Genomic DNA, 9622 nt, shown 5'->3' on the forward strand with positions numbered 1-9622 from the left:
CCCAGTTTACCTTTCAACTTGTGAAAGGAAAAGGCCTAAGACATTTTCTGGTCCTAGAAAGCAACTGAAAACAAAAACTGCTGCTAATGTTATTTAAGGGAGCCAGGGTCTATCCCAAGCTGGCCGGAGAACTAGGCAGTGTCATCCATGTGGTACTGACTTTAGAGGCATGAAAGATGCAAGGGCGAAGTTCAGAGAATAGTCCTCTGTAGTATCAGAGAGCTGCTGAGGCCAGGCAAGCTTCATAGAGGAGTCCCTGTGTAAAGACCATGATAAGGTAAGAGAACCTGAGAGGCCATGGGGTGAAGCTGTGAAAGTAAAGCCTGGGTTGCATTGGAAACCCCAAGATGTTAGAGATACCAAAGTCAGGACATATCTGCCAAGGAAAGCTGCATACAGGGAGTGGGACAGTCCCAGAGGCAGCAGAGTCATAGGGACAGAATTACCTAAATCATTTGAAATTAAAGTCCTGAACATCAAGCATAGAACTATAGGATTTGGTGTTTGTCCTGGTGAGTTTTGGTCTTGGGTCCAGTATTTCTTCAAGATGCTTCATTCCTCCCTTGTGGAATGATAATGTATATTCTGTGACATTATGTGTTGGAAGAATGTGATTTGATTTTCCTGTTGGACAGGGGGTGACAGTTAAGAGACTGCCTTGAGTCTCAGAAGAGACTTTGGACTTTTAAGCAGAGCTGAGACTGTGAAAGACATAGGGATTTTGGAAGTTGGACTAAATGACTTTTGCGTTATGATATGGATGAGTACTGACCAGAGAGTGGAATGGAGTGGTCGAATGGGAGTATCCCACATAGGCTCATGTACTTGAATTCTTGGGACCCACTTGGTGGTGCTGTTTCAGTAGATTTAGGAAATGCAGATTGGCTGAAAAAGGGTGACACTGGGGGTGGACTTTTAGAACTAAAATCCTTCCACTTCCAATTTTGTCTCCTCCCTTCATACTTACAGTTCAAAATATGAATGCTCAGCTTCCTGCTCAAGCAACCATGTTGCTCACTGCCATGCTTCACCGCCACAGTGGACTCCCATCATCACTCTGGTCTTTTGTCACTCTGAAACCACCAGTCCAAATAACCTCTTTTGTCTCTAAGTTGCCTTGGTCATGGTGTTTTATCACAGCAGCAGAAGAGTAACTAATACAAGTTTCTTGTCTCAAAGATGCAGCATCTCATACATTCATCATTATTAGCATCTATAACTCTTTGTTTTCTTAGCTTAAACTTACATAACTTTTTCTACAAGAAAAAGATCTGCAAAATATTACTATGGAACTTCCAAAATGATTCTCTGCAAGTGATTCAGCTAATTACTTGGGAAAAACGCATGAGGCCTGCATGCATCATTGATGAAAATAGCTACTTAGACTGCAAGCAATGGTTTCCTGTATTGGATTCACTCTTTTGAGGAACCAAGATGCCTACAACACCAAACACAACAGCATAATCTTCTTTCCTTATCTTGGGGACAATCAGGAATTGCCACTTTATCTATGAAAATGGTGAGACTATTTTTAGATCTAACAACATCAAAAAAATAGCTTCTTCTTCCATTCTCTTGGAAATGAGTATGAACAGACCCCAAGCCCTTTCAGTTCCCTTTTGCCTTCACTCTTGCTTCACTCACACTGTATATTTAAGTCAGAGATGCTGAAAGAAGCAGCTAATGAAGAAGACAGAGGTGGAATATTGGACCAGTGGACCTGCTCTGGATCCTGGGCCTAAGAGGTTTATTCGTTCAAGCTAATTCATCTTATTTTCCGTCATAGGAACACACTCTATTACCATGCACACATGCACACATCCCACACGTTACTGACTCACCCAGCTCCAGCAGTCCACGGTTTCCCTTTCTACAGTTCAGTTTTTTATGACTAGCTGTGGCTCAAGACATTAAAAGGGATATTACAAAATTAAACAATTCATAGCTTTTACATAATTTTCACTGCAGTGTTTTTTTCTGACTTATCTGTTATTTTAGTATTGTTAATATGATACTTTAGTTTTATTTTGAATGTGTATGTGAAGGAAAAAATCACAAAAAGCATATGATTGATAACTATTTATGGGTTCAGGTATTTCTCCACTGTCTTGGGATGCTTTCCCTGCAGTCGAGGACTCATTGCATTAGGTCAATCTGTGTATGATTATAAATCAACACCAGACAAATGAGAGTATGCAAATGACCAATGTCTATCCTTTCTGTCAAACAAATTCTGTTCTTGTTAACGATGTGAGACATAATGCACGTCACATGGAACAAATTTCAAATAACATCAACCTAGTAGAAGTGATTAGTGTGAGAATACAAATCTTTAAGGATTGGCCTTGTCTCTTTGGTTTAAGGGTAATAACAATGGCCACTTCCAGAAAGTATACTCAAAAATCACTTTTCACTTACAGGACTCATAAAGAGCCATAAAATATTATATTACAAATCAAATACTCTCATTTTGTTTCAAAGGAAGGAAACACTCAGGGTAGAACACTACTGTATTGGTCAGATTTCTCTGTAGGAGCAGAACCATTGAATGAATGTGTTATAAAGCACTATACTAGACTGGCTTGCATAATGTGGTCTGGGTATTCCAACAATGGCTGTCTTTGTACTGGGGCCACTGAGAACCTGGTAGTTGCTAAGTCCACGAGGCAGGATGCCTCAGCAGTCTCCCAGTATGGGACCAAATGCCTGGAGATTTCCTGGAGAGGTGCTGGTTTACAGTTCACATTGGAAGGCTGAAGAAGCTGGGTTCTGAATCAGCAGCAGCAATAGCAGCTCTGGTGTAGTAATTAGGTAGATGGGCCCACAGCAAGATGTGAAGGTAAGCAGGAAAAGAGCAAAAGTTTTTCCTTCAGAATTCCTTATATCTGGGCCCACTGCCTTTGGAGCTGCTTCTTACATTAAGAAGGAATCTTCCCATTTCAATTAATATAATCAAGAATCCCTCACAGGTATGCCTAGAGGATACCCTTACCTAGATTATGCTTCAGATGCATGCCAAAAGGATACCCTAACCTAGATAATGCCTCCCAGGTGTGCCAAAAGATACCCTAACCTAGATAATGCCTCCCAGGTGTGCCAAAAGATACCCTAACCTAGATAATGCTTCCTAGGTGTGCCAAAAAGATACCCTAACCTAGATAATGCCTCATAGGCATGTTAAGAACCTAATCTCACCTGGATAATGTCTCACAGGTATGCCAGAAGCTAACCTCATCTAATCATCACTCACAGGTATGCCCAGAGGTTTGCCACAGGAATAACTCTAGAGATTGTCAAGTTGACAATATTGGCCATCACAACTACCCTTAGATAATATATGGCAAATCACCAGTAGATCTGAACTCTCATGCTTTCTATTGCTGGGAGTGTTGTGTTACTGTCTTTAAACTATGTTTTGGTTCTAAAGATACAATGTTCCAAGTACCCTGGAGTACTGAGATATGTAAATTATCAAAAAAATCATTGCTGGGATTTGTGCTTGCTTTAGATTATCATCATCATGAAATAGTTACTCAGTGCATATTAATCAGACTAAGTCTAATCTCTACATTATGAACTTGTAGGACCCCTAAATTCATTATGGACACTACATTTATTATGTGTTTGTTTGTTTATTTTGACTGCCAAGTACTATTGACAAGGTACCACTGACTTGGTGACTGAAACAATAGAAACTTATCCTCACAATTTCTTCTTTTCAAGTAAGTTTGAGAATGAAATGTCACCATGATCATTTTTTCCTGAGGTCTCTCTCTTTTGCCTGTTGATAGCTGTGGTGGTTTGAATGAAAATCACTCCCATAGGTTATTTCTCATAGGAAGTGGCCCTGCTGCCTGATGATCAGGATGTAGAACTCTCAAACTCCTTCTCCAGCACTGTGTTTGCCTATGTACAACTATGCTTCCTACCATGACAATCTAAACCTCTGAACCCATAAGCCACCCTTAATTAAATGTTTTCCTTTGTAAGAGTTGCCATGGTCACAGTGTCTTCACAGCAATAGAAACCCTAATTAAGACAATGGCCATTTTTCTATCTCTTCTCATTATTTTTTTCTGAGTGTTTGTTTCTTAATGTCCTCTTTTTATTAGGATCCAGCCATCCTGAATTAGAGCCCGTCCTTGAGACTTCATTTGAACTTAATTATCTATTCAGTGGTCCCATCTCTAAAAAGCCACATTCTTGAGTTACTGAGTGTTAGAATTTCAATATTTGAATGTAAGGCAGGTAGGGGATGGGATATAATTTGCCTCATAAGAGTCATTAAAAATGTTCGTGATGAAATTAAAAAGAAGCAAAAGAATATGGTATCATAACAAAAGAAAAACAAAATCTAAATTGAAGGGGAAAGTGCAGGTTGGCATTATGGTCTCATGAGTTGCAGCCCTGCCTACTAAGAACTTTATGCCCAGAAAATATCTGTCTTCATCTTATCCTAACTTTGGGGGTTTAGAATGCTTGAGGTCCTGAGTTTAATCTCCAATACACACACACACACACACACACACACACACACACACACACATACACCGTACGCACACAGACACAGACACAGACACACAGTACTCATGTCTGTTGGCTCCATCAGATGAGAACTTAGTATAACCTACTCACAAATGACCAAGAACATGAGGAAGGTCTAAAACATGGCTGAATCATGACACCACTGTGATGTACATTTACATGGTTGAACTGGCACACATCAAGAAGTATGGGAGGTCCCTAATCTCTCTTATATGGTTTGGCTATTGGGCATAAAATAATAAAATATAAACTAATGTATATATTGTATACTTAATTAAACTAATATAATTATTTATATGTACACACAATATAATCAAACTAATGTATTTGTCAAACTAATATATTAATGTATAAGTAGTATATAATTAATGTATAATGTATACTAATATAATTAATATGCTAATATAATTAATGTCTAATGTATACTAATCCTTTATTCAATTTTTCAAGAAATCAGTTCCCTCATGTGTCACTCTGTTAACCATGAACATTATGTTTTATACTGAGGAAGGCACTTCCGGTCCTGTAAGTGACCTCAGAGTCCATTATCCATGCTTTAAAATGAGGATAGTATCCACCTGCCTGTGAAGCACGTAGGTGACAGTAGTGACTGTAGCATGAGGCTGACATCTGTAAAATGGAAGTCATGTAACAAAGATGGCCTCCCAGTGATTTCTGATGAATACAGGGTTCTCCTTCTGTATAGAAAACCATGGTTCCTTATGCTGCAAAGGAACCCTATAACTCTGACATGCAGGTAGCATGAGGTGTCTGTTAAGAAAACTATAGTTTGATTGAAACCGAGCAAACAATCTCATTCAGCTCAGAGACTAACAGTAACTTCGAGCCACCTTGCATCTTGTTTGGCTGCTCAGAGCTAGGGCTGCTGTTGACACTTATAAGACAATGAAGTGACCCCAGGCAACTTTGTTTAACAGATCTCAAGGTTGAGATTGGCAGATTCTAAAACTTCAGCCTGAGAGAGAACACATTAGCAGGAAGTATTTGTAAGAATTGGTTATTTCCTAGGCAAGTATTTACCAGTCTGCATGTCTTCCTTCTCGCTGGTAAGTTCTTTAAAAAGATGTTCGAAATTCGTTTGTTGCTGATGGCCTCAATTTTATGACTTTCCAATCTAGAACCAAAATGAACTCAAAGAGGTGTTCAAATGGAGATTGTTGGGGAAGAATTGTGTACAAGGTTTCATTGTACTAATCTTTTTTGATGTCAAGGTCATAGATGTTTTCTTTTTTTCTTTTTTTTTTTTTTTTTTTGGTTTTACGAGACAGGGTTTCTCTGTATTGTTTTGGAGGCTGTCGGTCCAGTTCGGCCTTGAACTCACAGAGATCTGCCTGCCTCTGCCTCTCCAGTGCTGGGATTAAAGGCGTGCACCACTACTGCCCGGCTGTCATAGATGTTTTCATGACAGGCATTGATGATTTCAGTTTCTTGCGTTGGTTCTAGTCCTAGATAGCAGTTCCCACACTGGGAACTGTTTATAGAGTACTCTTGTTTCCCAGTAACCGCTGAGTGCCAGCTTGAAGATAGTATCTAGAATGGGAATACAAAGAAACATGGAGATGAATAGTAAAAACTCTGCCTAGCAAGCTGGTGAGTTCAGATGCCAAAAGATGTTGGTCTTGCTATGGACACCCCCATGGAGGGCCTCACCCTCCCTGGGGGAATGAGGGGATAACGGGGGGGGGATGGGGGAGGGCACGGGAGGAGGGGAGGGAAAGGGAGAGGGACCTCGTACTGACTTGTGAAGCAACCTTGTTTCTTATCTAAATTTAAAATGGAAAAAAAATATTAATAAAAAGAAAAAAAAAAGATGTTGGTCTTGACCTGTGAGTGGTTTACCTAGATGAAAATGTTAGGTGACAAAACTGAACTGGATTTCTGGTGGTGGAAGATGACTGTATACTGGGCAGAACCATCTTCCGGGAGTAGCACACAGCACACGATAGGCAGTCTGCTCTTTCTTAAGATGCCCATCTAGGACAAAGAAATAATAACACTGCAAAGCAAGGACTTTGATAGTAAACACGATGAGAATTGTATGACCACGTGTATTTCCATAGCTACATGTTATCACTTGTTTTTACCTTTTTCTCCCAGTAGAGGACTTCAGTGTGTGTGTGTGTGTGTGTGTGTGTGTGTGTGTGTGTGTGATATACATACATACGTATTACATACATCAGAGTAAAGAAAATTTTGACTGGAGACCAGGCTTGGGGTTCTGAGCAAGGCTGATGTATACAGGAAAGCCAGTTCTCTTCCTTAAAGCACCAGTCCCTTTCCTTCAGTGAGAGATTTCATGCTAATAGACTTGAACAGGCGTGTATTATCTGGATGACATTTTCCTCAGGTAGGGCTTCAGGTATTTTTATTACAGTTGGTTAATTTATATTTTAAACATCTGTTAGGCTACAGTGAAATGAACTCCCTCTTAATTGTCACTATGGAGAATGAATAAATACATGCATTTATCTAGCGCAAAGTAATTGTCTGTGAAGCATTCTGTGATCCTTTCATTAGGGTGATGAGAGCCAAAAATAGAGAGCAACCATGTTTATTGGAAAGTAATAAACCCACCTGAGGTGTAAAATTTTCCTTTAAATTCACTTGTTTACAGAGAGACTGGAGCAGGGATGGGGGGTGTGCGTGCTCTCATATGAGGTGAGTAGGGAGGGAGTAACTAGGGACTGGTTTATTCTTCCCACTGTCATGTCTCCTTAGTATGAATCTAAACAAATAACTACCTTGTTTGTCATGGTCTTTGAGAAGGTCCTCCACTGCTCTGATATTTTCATTTGCATTGGGGCCAAGTAGATGTAGCCTTTCTCCATTTCCATGGGCTGCTCTGGGAAAGTATCACTTGCTATGTAAGAAGTCATATGTCACTCCCTGCTTCTGCTGCAGCATACTCAGAACTCTGACTTGATGCCTAGTGAACCTTGCAGTATCAGCAGAATTTCATTCCCTCTCTTCTATCTGCTCTCTTACTTGACATTATTGCACTGCTAGGAAGCAAAAGAGAGAGGTGGGGAAATCTCAGGAGCACAGTATTTCCTTTGAGGCACTGCTCCTAAAGATCCCTTACTAGGACCCACATCTTAAAGGGCCCACCATCTCTCAGCAGCACTACCCTAGGAACCAAGTCCTTAAAGCATGGGCCTTTGATGGGCATTTGTTATCTACCAAGTATGTGCAGTTTGAAGCCCATGGACCAAATGGGCCTCAAGATAGCTGTGAATTTAACTCAACAAAACTTGTAAACTCAATTAATAAAACAGTATGAACATTTTCTTTTACTCTGTCCTTTTGAAATTTCACTGCTCAGTTCTGAAGTGTGACTTTTGTAGAGGACAGTGTTGTGTTGCAGTGTCATTATGGGCCCAGTACCAGCCAAGCCACAGAGCAGTCCCATCACTTTGCCCTTGTCCTGTAATACTTACATTCCTTTTATTCTGGTTTCTCTTCTTAATCTTAGCAAACACTCTCAGCTAGAGTGATTTGTCAATGATATCATACTTTAAATTTTGGGTTCTACATAGTAATTGTTAGTATGGAAATATATGGTTGATAATATTGAGTTAATGTTTTGTACCATTTCTGAATTCATCTATAAATTTTACATGTCTATTTTTATATATTAACACTGCCCAGAATATGCAGACATTTTTCATCTTCTCATTCCCTAAATGTTGCATAACAACTAGTTACTCAAATTTATGTTGCATTAGACATTATACGTGATGTAGAAGTGCTATGTGTATGTGTGCACATGTTAGGCAAGTGTTGTACCACCATGCTATGTCCCCAGCTCTATAGGTAATTTAGAATAAAGGTAGATATGCATCAGTTACAAGGAAATATGGTGCCATTTTATGTAATAGTGATATCTATGGGAGATCCTAGAAATAAACTCCTGCAGACAACAAGGATAATTCCATTATTATTTTACTACTAAAAATGTTATCATTTTGTCTTCTAATTCTGCTTTCTACCCAACTCAACAATTTTCTTGACATTAGTGAATGGTAGATTATTTTAACTAATTAAATTCCTTTCTTGATAAGTTTTTTACATATATAAACTATATTCTGATTACCTTCCACTTACTCTCTCTTTTCAAATCATTATGTAAGAACTTATACATAAATATAATGCATCTTGATTATTTCCAACTTAAACTACCCTTCTCACTTTCTTTAACCCAACATGTGACCTCCCCTGTTCTTTTCTGTTAATACACCCAATGGCAGGACTTGAGAAATGACTCAGCAATTAAGAACATTTACTATTCTTGCAGAGGACCTGAGTTAGGTTCCAAGGACACATAAGGTAGCCTACAACTGTTCCTAACTCCAGTTCCAGGGAATCAGAAGATGTCTTTTTGGCTCCACGGGCACCAGGTACACATGTGTTACACATATATCCATGTAGGCAAAACTTTTGTCTATATAATATTAAAATAAATCTTTAAAAAATATTACCAACTGTGTCCTATTGGTCCTGCCTACATGTATGTGGGCAACGTATCAGTGTCCACATCCTAGAAAGAAAATGGCTCTCCCTTTCCTAGCTGTCATCACTTGTCAATAGCATCTATCGTTGGGGTAGAGCCTCATGGTTCCGTCCCCAATTACATGCTGGAATTATTGATGCCATAGTTTTATGAAAACCCTGCACAGGTAGCCATAACTGCAGAGAGTTTATGAGTACAGTGGGCACATAGTGTCCAGAAGGTAGTACTTCACAATACCTCTTGTTGAAGTCTTCCTTCTACACTCTTCCAGCCCCCTTTTATTATTATTTTTCTATTGCTGTAATAAACTAGTTTGCCAGAAAGTGAGCTATGGAAGAAAGGGTTTATTTCATCATGGCAATAGGCAGAGAGTCATGGTGGCAAGGTCAGGAAGCAGACTTACAATCTGTAATTCATACAAAAGAAGAGGGGAAAAGGAGGGAGGGAGGGATGGAAGGGGGCAGATTATATACCCTCGAAGCCCACTTCCAGCCATGCACTTCTTCAAGCAAGTTTCAACTTCCTAAATTTTCTATAGCCCCTCCA

This window comes from Mesocricetus auratus, unplaced genomic scaffold (genome assembly GCF_017639785.1).
Source record: "Mesocricetus auratus isolate SY011 unplaced genomic scaffold, BCM_Maur_2.0 Super-Scaffold_4256, whole genome shotgun sequence".
Classification (NCBI taxonomy): Eukaryota; Metazoa; Chordata; class Mammalia; order Rodentia; family Cricetidae; genus Mesocricetus; species Mesocricetus auratus.